This window comes from Sander vitreus, chromosome 22 (genome assembly GCF_031162955.1).
Source record: "Sander vitreus isolate 19-12246 chromosome 22, sanVit1, whole genome shotgun sequence".
Classification (NCBI taxonomy): Eukaryota; Metazoa; Chordata; class Actinopteri; order Perciformes; family Percidae; genus Sander; species Sander vitreus.
In genome coordinates, this window is record NC_135876.1 from 25,489,947 (window position 1) to 25,502,446 (window position 12,500).

The window sequence follows — 12,500 nt, forward strand, 5'->3', positions numbered from 1 at the left end:
ACAGAGACACACACACACACACACACGAGACACACACACACACACAGGGACACACACACACACACACACACACAGAGACACACACACACACACACACACACACACACACACACACAGAGACACACACACACACACAGAGACACACACACACACAGAGACACACACACACACAGAGACACACACACAGAGACACACACACACACAGAGACACACACACACACACACACAGAGACACACACACACACACAGAGACACACACACACACAGAGACACACACACACACACACACACAAAACACACACGCACACACACACGCACACACACGCACACACAAACACACGACACACACACACACACACACAGACACACACACACACACACACCCTCTCACAGACACACACACACACACACAGACACACACACACACACACACACACACACACACACACACACACACACACACACACACACACACACACACACACACACACACACACACACACACACACACACACACACACACACAGACACACACACACACACACACACACAGACAGACACACACACACACACACACACCGAGATCGAGTCACTTCATAAAATAGAGGAGCTTTTTCCAACGTTAACGTTCATTAAAGTTAATGAATGAAGGTTCGGGAGCAGGGCCCCGCCTCCAATCACCTGACCAGCCTTTAACTTCCTCGCCCTCAACCTGCCTCATTCCTTCATCCCCTCTTTCCTTAACCTTCCCCCTGCCTCATTCCTTCATCCCCTCTTTCCTCAACCTTCCCCTGCCTCATTCCTTCATCCCCTCTTTCCCTCAACCTTCCTCATTCCTTCATCCCCTCTTTCCTCAACCTTCCCCTGCCTCATTCCTTCTTCCCCTCTTTCCTTAACCTTCCTCATTCCTTCATCCCCTCTTCCCTCAACCTTCCCCCTGCCTCATTCCTTCATCTCCTCATTCCCTTCACCCTTTCCACCTGCCTCATTCCTTCATCCCCTCTTTCCTTAACCTTCCTCATTCCTTCATCCCCTCTTCCCTCAACCTTCCCCATGCCTCATTCCTTCTTTACTCATTCCTTCATCCCCTCTTCCCTCAACCTTCCCCCTGCCTCATTCCTTCTTCCCCTCTTTCCTTAACCTTTCCCCCTGCCTCATTCCTTCATCCCCTCTTCCCTCAACCTTCCCCCTGCCTCATTCCTTCTTCCCCTCTTTCCTTAACCTTCCTCATTCCTTCATCCCCTCTTCCCTCAACCTTCCCCCTGCCTCATTCCTTCATCCCCTCTTCCCTCAACCTTCCCCTGCCTCATTCCTTCTTCCCCTCTTTCCTTAACCTTCCTCATTCCTTCATCCCCTCTTCCCTCAACCTTCCCCCTGCCTCATTCCTTCTTCCCCTCTTTCCTTAACCTTCCCCCTGCCTCATTCCTTCATCCCCTCTTCCCTCAACCTTCCCCCTGCCTCATTCCTTCTTCCCCCCTTTCCTTAACCTTCCCCCTGCCTCATTCCTTCTTCCCCCCTTTCCTTAACCTTCCTCATTCCATCATCCCTTCTTCCCTCAACCTTCCCCCTGCCTCATTCCTTCATCCCTTCTTCCCTCAACCTGCCCCCTGCCTCATTCCTTCATCCCCTCTTCCCTCAACCTTCCCCCTGCCTCATTCCTTCTTCCCCTCTTTCCTTAACCTTCCTCATTCCTTCATCCCCTTCTTCCCTCAACCTTCCCCCTGCCTCATTCCTTCATCCCCTCTTCCCTCAACCTTCCCCCTGCCTCATTCCTTCATCCCCTCTTCCCTCAACCTTGCCCCCTGCCTCATTCCTTCTTCCCCTCTTTCCTTAACCTTACTCATTCCTTCATCCCCTCTTTCCTTAACCTTCTTCATTCCTTCATCCCTTCTCCCCTCAACCTTCCCCCTGCCTCATTCCTTCTTCCCCTCTTCCCGTCAATCTTCCCCCTTCCTCATTCCTTCATCCCCTTCTTCCCTCAACCTTCCCCCCTGCCTCATTCCTTCATCCCTTCTTCCCTCAACCTTCCCCCTGCCTCATTCCTTCATCCCTTCTCCCCTCAACCTCCGCCCTGCCAAAGGTTGGGGGAAGGTTGGGGGAAGAGGGGATGAAGGAATGAGGAAGGTGGAAGGTTGGGGGAAGAGGGGATGAAGGAATGCACCTTTTCCAAACCTTTGTTGTGATGCAGAATGTAGGACAACTGAATTATCAATTCAGTCTGAAGTTAAGAAACTGCAGTGTCATGATTCTGATTCTCCGTCACACTGCACGGATCTTTAATAAGCATTTTTTAAAACCGTATGATATGACATATATATCACCGCAGACGCTCAGCAATGCTCGGTCGCTGTTTGTGTTCCAGGACAAACGCTGTGAATCACACATCAATCAGTCTTTCTTTACTTCTTCTGGAGTGGCAGAAAGTCACTTCTCTTAAACCTTCATAACAATAACAATAAGCAGAAGAGAGCACAGTTTTGCAAGAGCTACATTTAATATGTTGAGTATTACATTTGGCAATTTGCACAGTTTATTCCGTAACTTATTCTATTCTAGATTAGATTAGATTAGATATTACTTTATTCATCCCACAATGGGGGAATGCACTTGTTACAGGAGCAGTTTTTCCTCGATAAAAACAAACCAACAAACAACAGATAATGTGCAAAAAGTGGCATTAAATAGAAATAGGGCTGTCTGCGATGTGATTCATTTTTTTTAATCGCGTTAATCACATGCCGGTATTTATTCATTTATTTTACACTTCACTCGGCTTTGCGTCGTGCCTAACAGGATACTATTTTGCCGTACTTCCTCCTAACACATCCTGCTGCTGCAGGAATAGCAACGCTGATTTCGGTGCCTCATTCTGGTGCCACTGATATGTCTGCTCTTCTCTCTGATGCTCTGAAACAGACGTTACAGGAAACACAAACACCGCTGCACGTGACGCTAGTTAACACTATACCTCGACAGCAGCTAACGTTAGCTACCGCTAGCTAGTTAACACTATACCTCGACAGCAGCTAACGTTAGCCTACCGCTAGCTAGTTAACACTATACCTCGACAGCAGCTAACGTTAGCTACCGCTAGCTAGTTAACACTATACCTCGACAGCAGCTAACGTTAGCCTACCGCTAGCTAGTTAACACTATACTCAACAGCAGCTAACGTTAGCCTACCGCTAGCTAGTTAACACTATACTCAACAGCAGCTAACGTTAGCCTACCGCTAGCTAGTTAACACTATACTCGACAGCAGCTAACGTTAGCCTACCGCTAGCTAGTTAACACTATACCTCGACAGCAGCTAACGTTAGCCTACCGCTAGCTAGTTAACACTATACCTCGACAGCAGCTAACGTTAGCCTACCGCTAGCTAGTTAACACTATACTCGACAGCAGCTAACGTTAGCCTACCGCTAGCTAGTTAACACTATACTCGACAGCAGCTAACGTTAGCCTACCGCTAGCTAGTTAACACTATACCTCGACAGCAGCTAACGTTAGCCTACCGCTAGCTAGTTAACACTATACCTCGACAGCAGCTAACGTTAGCCTACCGCTAGCTAGTTAACACTATACTCGACAGCAGCTAACGTTAGCCTACCGCTAGCTAGTTAACACTATACTCGACAGCAGCTAACGTTAGCCTACCGCTAGCTAGTTAACACTATACTCGACAGCAGCTAACGTTAGCCTACCGCTAGCTAGTTAACACTATACTCGACAGCAGCTAACGTTAGCCTACCGCTAGCTAGTTAACACTATACTCGACAGCAGCTAACGTTAGCCTACCGCTAGCTAGTTAACACTATACTCGACAGCAGCTAACGTTAGCCTACCGCTAGCTAGTTAACACTATACCTCGACAGCAGCTAACGTTAGCCTACCGCTAGCTAGTTAACACTATACTCGACAGCAGCTAACGTTAGCCTACCGCTAGCTAGTTAACACTATACTCGACAGCAGCTAACGTTAGCCTACCGCTAGCTAGTTAACACTATACTCGACAGCAGCTAACGTTAGCCTACCGCTAGCTAGTTAACACTATACTCGACAGCAGCTAACGTTGGCCTACCGCTAGCTAGTTAACACTATACTCGACAGCAGCTAACGTTAGCCTACCGCTAGCTAGTTAACACTATGCTCGACAGCAGCTAACGTTAGCCTACCGCTAGCTAGTTAACACTATACTCGACAGCAGCTAACGTTAGCCTACCGCTAGCTAGTTAACACTATACTCGACAGCAGCTAACGTTAGCCTACCGCTAGCTAGTTAACACTGTACTCGACAGCAGCTAACGTTAGCCTACCGCTAGCTAGTTAACACTATACTCGACAGCAGCTAACGTTAGCCTACCGCTAGCTAGTTAACACTATACTCGACAGCAGCTAACGTTAGCCTACCGCTAGCTAGTTAACACTATACTCGACAGCAGCTAACGTTAGCCTACCGCTAGCTAGTTAACACTATACTCGACGGCAGCTAACGTTAGCCTACCGCTAGCTAGTTAACACTATACTCGACAGCAGCTAACGTTAGCCTACCGCTAGCTAGTTAACACTATACTCGACAGCAGCTAACGTTAGCCTACCGCTAGCTAGTTAACACTATACTCGACAGCAGCTAACGTTAGCCTACCGCTAGCTAGTTAACACTATACTCGACAGCAGCTAACGTTAGCCTACCGCTAGCTAGTTAACACTATACTTCGACAGCAGCTAACGTTAGCCTACCGCTAGCTAGTTAACACTATACTCGACAGCAGCTAACGTTAGCCTACCGCTAGCTAGTTAACACTATACTCGACAGCAGCTAACGTTAGCCTACCGCTAGCTAGTTAACACTATACTCGACAGCAGCTAACGTTAGCCTACCGCTAGCTAGTTAACACTATACTCGACAGCAGCTAACGTTAGCCTACCGCTAGCTAGTTAACACTATACTCGACAGCAGCTAACGTTAGCCTACCGCTAGCTAGTTAACACTATACTCGACAGCAGCTAACGTTAGCCTACCGCTAGCTAGTTAACACTATACTCGACAGCAGCTAACGTTGGCCTACCGCTAGCTAGTTAACACTATACTCGACAGCAGCTAACGTTAGCCTACCGCTAGCTAGTTAACACTATACTCGACAGCAGCTAACGTTAGCCTACCGCTAGCTAGTTAACACTATACTCGACAGCAGCTAACGTTAGCCTACCGCTAGCTAGTTAACACTATACCTCGACAGCAGCTAACGTTAGCCTACCGCTAGCTAGTTAACACTATACTCGACAGCAGCTAACGTTAGCCTACCGCTAGCTAGTTAACACTATACTCGACAGCAGCTAACGTTAGCCTACCGCTAGCTAGTTAACACTATACTCGACAGCAGCTAACGTTAGCCTACCGCTAGCTAGTTAACACTATACCTCGACAGCAGCTAACGTTAGCCTACCGCTAGCTAGTTAACACTATACCTCGACAGCAGCTAACGTTAGCCTACCGCTAGCTAGTTAACACTATACTCGACAGCGTAACGTTAGCCTACCGCTAGCTAGTTAACACTATACTCGACGGCAGCTAACGTTAGCCTACCGCTAGCTAGTTAACACTATACTCGACAGCAGCTAACGTTAGCCTACCGCTAGCTAGTTAACACTATACTCGACAGCAGCTAACGTTAGCCTACCGCTAGCTAGTTAACACTATGCTCGACAGCAGCTAACGTTAGCCTACCGCTAGCTAGTTAACACTATACTCGACAGCAGCTAACGTTAGCCTACCGCTAGCTAGTTAACACTATACTCGACAGCAGCTAACGTTAGCCTACCGCTAGCTAGTTAACACTATACTCGACAGCAGCTAACGTTAGCCTACCGCTAGCTAGTTAACACTATACCTCGACAGCAGCTAACGTTGGCCTACCGCTAGCTAGTTAACACTATACCTCGACGGCAGCTAGCGTTAGCCTACCGCTAGCTAGTTAACACTATACTCGACAGCAGCTACGTTAGCCTACCGCTAGCTAGTTACACTATACTCGACAGCAGCTAACGTTAGCCTACCGCTAGCTAGTTAACACTATACTCGACGGCAGCTAACGTTAGCCTACCGCTAGCTAGTTAACACTATACTCGACAGCAGCTAACGTTAGCCTACCGCTAGCTAGTTAACACTATACCTCGACAGCAGCTAACGTTAGCCTACCGCTAGCTAGTTAACACTATACTCGACAGCAGCTAACGTTAGCCTACCGCTAGCTAGTTAACACTATACCTCGACAGCAGCTAACGTTAGCCTACCGCTAGCTAGTTAACACTATACTCGACAGCAGCTAACGTTAGCCTACCGCTAGCTAGTTAACACTATACTCGACAGCAGCTAACGTTAGCCTACCGCTAGCTAGTTAACACTATACTCGACAGCAGCTAACGTTAGCCTACCGCTAGCTAGTTAACACTATACTCGACAGCAGCTAACGTTAGCCTACCGCTAGCTAGTTAACACTATACTCGACAGCAGCTAACGTTAGCCTACCGCTAGCTAGTTAACACTATACCTCGACAGCAGCTAACGTTAGCCTACCGCTAGCTAGTTAACACTATACTCGACAGCAGCTAACGTTAGCCTACCGCTAGCTAGTTAACACTATACCTCGACAGCAGCTAACGTTAGCCTACCGCTAGCTAGTTAACACTATACCTCGACAGCAGCTAACGTTAGCCTACCGCTAGCTAGTTAACACTATACCTCGACAGCAGCTAACGTTAGCCTACCGCTAGCTAGTTAACACTATACCTCGACAGCAGCTAGCGTTAGCCTACCGCTAGCTAGTTAACACTATACCTCGACAGCAGCTAACGTTAGCCTACCGCTAGCTAGTTAACACTATACCTCAACAGCAGCTAGCCTACCTTAACGGTGTAAAGTGTGACTGTATTTCACTGTAGAGGATTCAACACCGGGATGTAGCAGTCTGCAGCTGCCTATTTTGACCCTTTGCAGCACCGTTACTTATCATCAAGCTGCCACTTCCTCGTTCCTCGCTAAGCATAGTCGTACAGTTAACGTGATGCTACCTGCTAGCATGCTACCCACTCAGGCAGAGCAGTATTTGGGAGAGTGCTACTTGCTGACCTGTGGATGAAACCAAATCCCAAAAAATGACTACAGCTCTTGCGAAACGGGTGGCAACTGACTGCAGACCTGTCAGCATCGTAGAGGACTCGGGTCTTAAAGACGTACTACGGTTGGCATGTCCACGAGGGTACCGCAGGTGGTCCCTGGCCCACTAGTGGTCCGTGAGGGTACCGCAGGTGGTCCGTGGCCCACTAGTAGTCCGTGAGGGTACCGCAGGTGGTCCGTGGCCCACTAGTGGTGTGTGAGGGTACCGCAGGTGGTCCGTGGCCCACTAGTAGTCCGTGAGGGTACCGCAGGTGGTCCGTGGCCCACTAGTGGTGTGTGAGGGTACCGCAGGTGGTCAGTGGCCCACTAGTGGTCCATGAGGGTACCGCAGGTGGTCCGTGGCCCACTAGTGGGCCGTGAGGGTACCGCAGGTGGTGTGTGGCCCACTAGTGGGCCGTGAGGGTACTGCAGGTGGTGTGTGGCCCACTAGTGGTGCGTGAGGGTACCGCAGGTGGTGTGTGGCCCACTAGTGGGCCGTGAGGGCACTGCAGGTGGTCCGTGGCCCACTAGTGGTCCGTGAGGGTACTGCAGGTGTTGATTACTAAAATAGGCTAGTGGCGCTCAGCCTTAACCCTAAAATTGCCAACTCTATAGCCACTCCATTGCTATAGAAATAAGCCTGTTGTTCAAATGAACCTGATTTTGCTCTTGGGCGCTTGAGTAAATAAATAAATGAAATATGTGGCAGCCGTTGTGTGCAGTAAACCTTCTTTTAACAAACCTGTTGTACTGATGAGATGACCAGTTATAGTTGTAGTGCTAGTAGGCCTATTAATTAAGAGGTGAGGATTAATTCAGGTAGGACTGTGTGTAGACATATTTTATTATGTGTATTATGAGGTGGTCCACACACACAAAAAGTGTGAAAACCCCTGATCTAAGCTGTAATTTTCATCGCCACTTCCTGATAGCCTCCTTGCCGTTTGAAGACGCGTAACCATGGTAAAGTAACCATATGGAAAGTATGTTGTTGTGTGTCATTGGGCATTTTTAAGTAGGTATATGGAAATCCTGGAGCTTTCTTAGTGGGTATACTGCGTATACCTACGTATCACGTAGACTACACCACTGTTTTCATACTAAGGACGATAACTTTCACATTAGCACACATCGCTGGTCACCTGTGTGACATCATCAGTCTGTGTGACATCATCAGTCTGTGTGACATCATCTCTCGTGTTTCACAAAATTCTCACAAACTGTTTTAAGCTTCTTAATAACATCTTAGTGTGAAATTTGGTGTCCCGTGTAATGGGAATAGTGTAGTAGTTTCTCTTGTGTGTCCTTCACTGCCCCCTACTGGTGATTGTCACAGACAGAATAAGAAATGGACACAGCGACGCCATAAACTTCAACGGAGACCAGTGACGTCACTTTCCCGGTGATGGCTGAGCGTTACTGAGCAGCCTCCAACTGAGCTTGAAGACGTAGATGTGACGTGAGCAACCTGTCTGAAAGTTGGAAGTCTTCTGGTAGCTGTGCCAAGAGAAATCTCAATCATTCCCAATCTAGCAGAGACGGAGAGCGTAGGTATATGTAAGGAGATAACATAGACACAGGCTCATTATTGATCACTAAAATGATAGTTAACATTAGTCATTACACTTAAACAGCTGATGGAAGTCCAAACTGCCTGAGAGCTTCTCCTGTACTATACGGTAACTCCTCTACTATGAGACAGGAAGTCTCGTGGTTATGACCCAATCGTTAGCCTATTGTTATAAAAATGTCTGCTACGGAGCCATAACGTGAGCTACAAGGTAATGGAGCCTTTTATACATTGTCGTGTTTCTTTAGAAATAAACAACGGACAAATAGAGTCTTTAAACGCTTCAGATGTAAAGCTATTCTCTGTCAAAGTGACGTCAAAATGAATGGCAGTCAATGGGATGCTAACGGCGATGATGGCTTATTAGCCTACAATCTCCCCATAGGAGGTACGCTTTTCGGATGCTCGCTAACCCCCTTGGTGATTGTAAGTAGCTGCACTAAAGAGGAAGTGATGTAAGAGTTAATGAGAATAGGAGGAGGAAGTTCCTGTTTCCCGTGGCTTCATCGTGTGAGCATCACGGCGTCCGAATCCTCTCAATCCTTCGCCTTACAGTCCACAAACCGGCTCCATCCGTGAGTTCTCCACCGTTTACAGTTATATTAACATGTTTCTGTTCATATTTATTTGGTTTGAGTGGAGTTTGTTTGATGATGTTTAGTTTATGCTCGACTACGTACGGATGGATTCAGTCTTTGGGCGTTAAAGCATCGTGGTGCTTGTGTAAATGGTATTTGGACTCGTCTCGGTGAATCTTTGGTGCGAACTGGGCTTGAAAAACGCTGACTGAAGGACCTTTTCAGTTCTGTTCCTACCTTCAGTCAACGACTGCAGAAAGCAGCATATGTCTCTGAGCTCTACTGGGACACTTCCAGGTTTCATTTCTGCCCAAAATGTTACACCAGAGGACCCCTCCCGCTGCCCAGAATCCTCTCTGCTCAGCTGCTCTTTAAAATATACGATGACCAGATGCTGAGATGAGGAAAGCTGAGAAAGCTGCACGCTCTAGTCCCTGTTCTATATTCAAATCCCGTCAGTCATGAAAAGGAAAAGGTCTCTGAAGGAGATTTGAAGCTTTATGAACAACTGCTCGGCCGACGCAGCAGCAGACAGTTTGACCGTTAGGCAGGAAGAGGTGAAGGGAAGTACAGCAGTTAGTTTGATGTTAACGGAGCGACAACACAAAGGCAGCGACGCGGGGGGACGCATGTTAACGGGAATGCCAATTAGCAGCAGGTGTGTCCACAGGAACAATCACAGCACTGATTGGAGCTTTTCAAAGAAAGGGACCTTTCCAGTGTTTCCCCTGGCTTCGTGGAAGAATTGTGCACGGATTTGGCGGCTGTTTAGGCGTCCTTTCTTTAAGACAGTCCATTAATTATTATATATCCATTAGTCCGAAAATAAGTCCCTGGTACCTGCTAAAAAGTCCCTGGTACCTGCTAACAGGTACTTTTTTTAGTACCACCTCAGTCGAGGTTCCCAGCAAGCTGAGGCGAGCCGAAAAGGTGACGTGAAAGCGACAGACGGGGGTGTCCTGAACAAACCCGCCATTTGTAAATAGTTTAGCCAGCTGTGTTTATTTTTTCTGCCTCCAGCTTCATTTGAAACTAAATGTGTCTTCTGGCAACAACAACACACCTTCCACGTTCTGTGTGTCGCGTTAGGTCACGGCAATCTCCTGCGACGCCGCTTGTTTTACAGTCCTGCGGAGGCTCCAGGCAGAGCTTTCTCCGTAGCCACGTACACACACACGTGGCCGCCTCGACGCACACACCAGCACACAAGTATAAACATCAGACCACTTACATAGGCTACGGAGAAAGCTCTGCGTGATGCCTCCACAGAACTGGAAAACAAGCTCAAGTGGCCTGATGTTTATACTTGTGTGCTGGTGTTTGCGTCGAGCCGGCATATAGGACGACCAGCCACGCTGAGGCGGTACTAACATCTGCAATGGAAAATGGACGCACAGTGTGTCGAGTCGAGTCGAGGCGAGTAGAGTAGAGGCGAGGCGAGGCGAGCAGGTACCATGTAATGTAAAACGTCCCAGAGGGACCAATAGTGGATATGATGACAAATTTTTTTTAAATGTATAATGTTTTAAAATGTTTCACTGTTTTAAACTGCTCTTCAATGTTTAATTTCTTATACAGCACTGTAACTTTTGTTCTCGTATTTTATCCGTTTTTTATTTATTTTTTAATTTTTTAATTTTATTTTTTTTTTCAATTTTATTTTTATTTTTTCAATTTTATTTTTAATTTTTTAATTTTATTTTATTTTTATTTTTATTTTTATTTTTTATTTTAATTTTTAATTTTTTAATCGTTTTTATGTAAATAAATAATAATAAATAAATAATAAATAGCTGCCTTGCCTTTTTGTAGTCATGTTTGTGTTGTTTTTGTTCATTTTGTTTTTTTGGTTTTTTTGGGGTTGTTTTGAGTCTCTTTGTAGTCGGTTTGTGTCTCTTTGCAACGCATTCTCATGAACGGGGTCATATGATATCGCACAAAAAAGTGTGCACGCTGAAATGTATGATATCAGACGGAAACTAGGAGACAGCCAGCTGGTCACGTGACACTGGCTACAGGGCTCCGTGACGCCTAGCGGCAGTTCCTAGATGTTTATGTTGCTAATGCTATCACCCTTGATTAAAACACACATTGCTAAGCTTGTTTATCCGTTAGCTGGTCATGCTAGTTATCGTTATTAGCTTGTTTATCCGTTAGCTGGTCATGCTAGTTATCGTTATTAGCTTGTTTATCCGTTAGTTGGTCATGCTAGTTATCGTTATTAGCTTGTTAATCCGTTAGCCGGTCATGCTAGTTATCGTTATTAGCTTGTTTATCCGTTAGCCGGTCATGCTAATTATCGTTATTGGCTTGTTTATCCGTTAGCCGGTCATGCTAGTTATCGTTATTAGCTTCTTTAGCCGTTAACGGTCATGCTAGTTATCGTTATTAGCTTGTTTAGCAGTTAGCGGTCATGCTAGTTATCGTTATTAGCTTGTTTAGCCCGTTAGCCGGTCATGCTAGTTATCGTTATTAGCTTGTTTATCCTTTAGTTGGTCATGCTAGTTATCGTTATTAGCTTGTTTATCCGTTAGCTAGTCATGCTAGTTATCATTATTAGCTTGTTTATCCGTTAGTTGGTCATGCTAGTTATCGTTATTAGCTTGTTTATCCGTTAGTTGGTCATGCTAGTTATCGTTATTAGCTTGTTTATCCGTTAGTTGGTCATGCTAGTTATCATTATTAGCTTGTTTATCCGTTAGTTGGTCATGCTAGTTATCATTATTAGCTTGTTTATTCGTTAGTTGGTCATGCTAGTTATCGTTATTAGCTTGTTTATCCATTACCCGGTCATGCTAGTTATCATTATTAGCTTGTTTATCCATTACCCGGTCATGCTAGTTATCATTATTAGCTTGTTTATCCGTTAGCTGGTCATGCTAGTTATCGTTATTAGCTTGTTTATCCATTATCCGGTCATGCCAGTTATCATTATTAGCTTGTTTATCCGTTAGTTGGTCATGCTAGTTATCGTTATTAGCTTGTTTATCCGTTAGTTGGTCATGCTAGTTATCATTATTAGCTTGTTTATCCGTTAGTTGGTCATGCTAGTTATCGTTATTAGCTTGTTTATCCGTTAGTTGGTCATGCTAGTTATCATTATTAGCTTGTTTAGCCGTTAGCTGGTCATGCTAGTTATCGTTATTACCTTGTTTAGCCGTTAGTTGGTCATGCTAGTTATCATTATTAGCTTGTT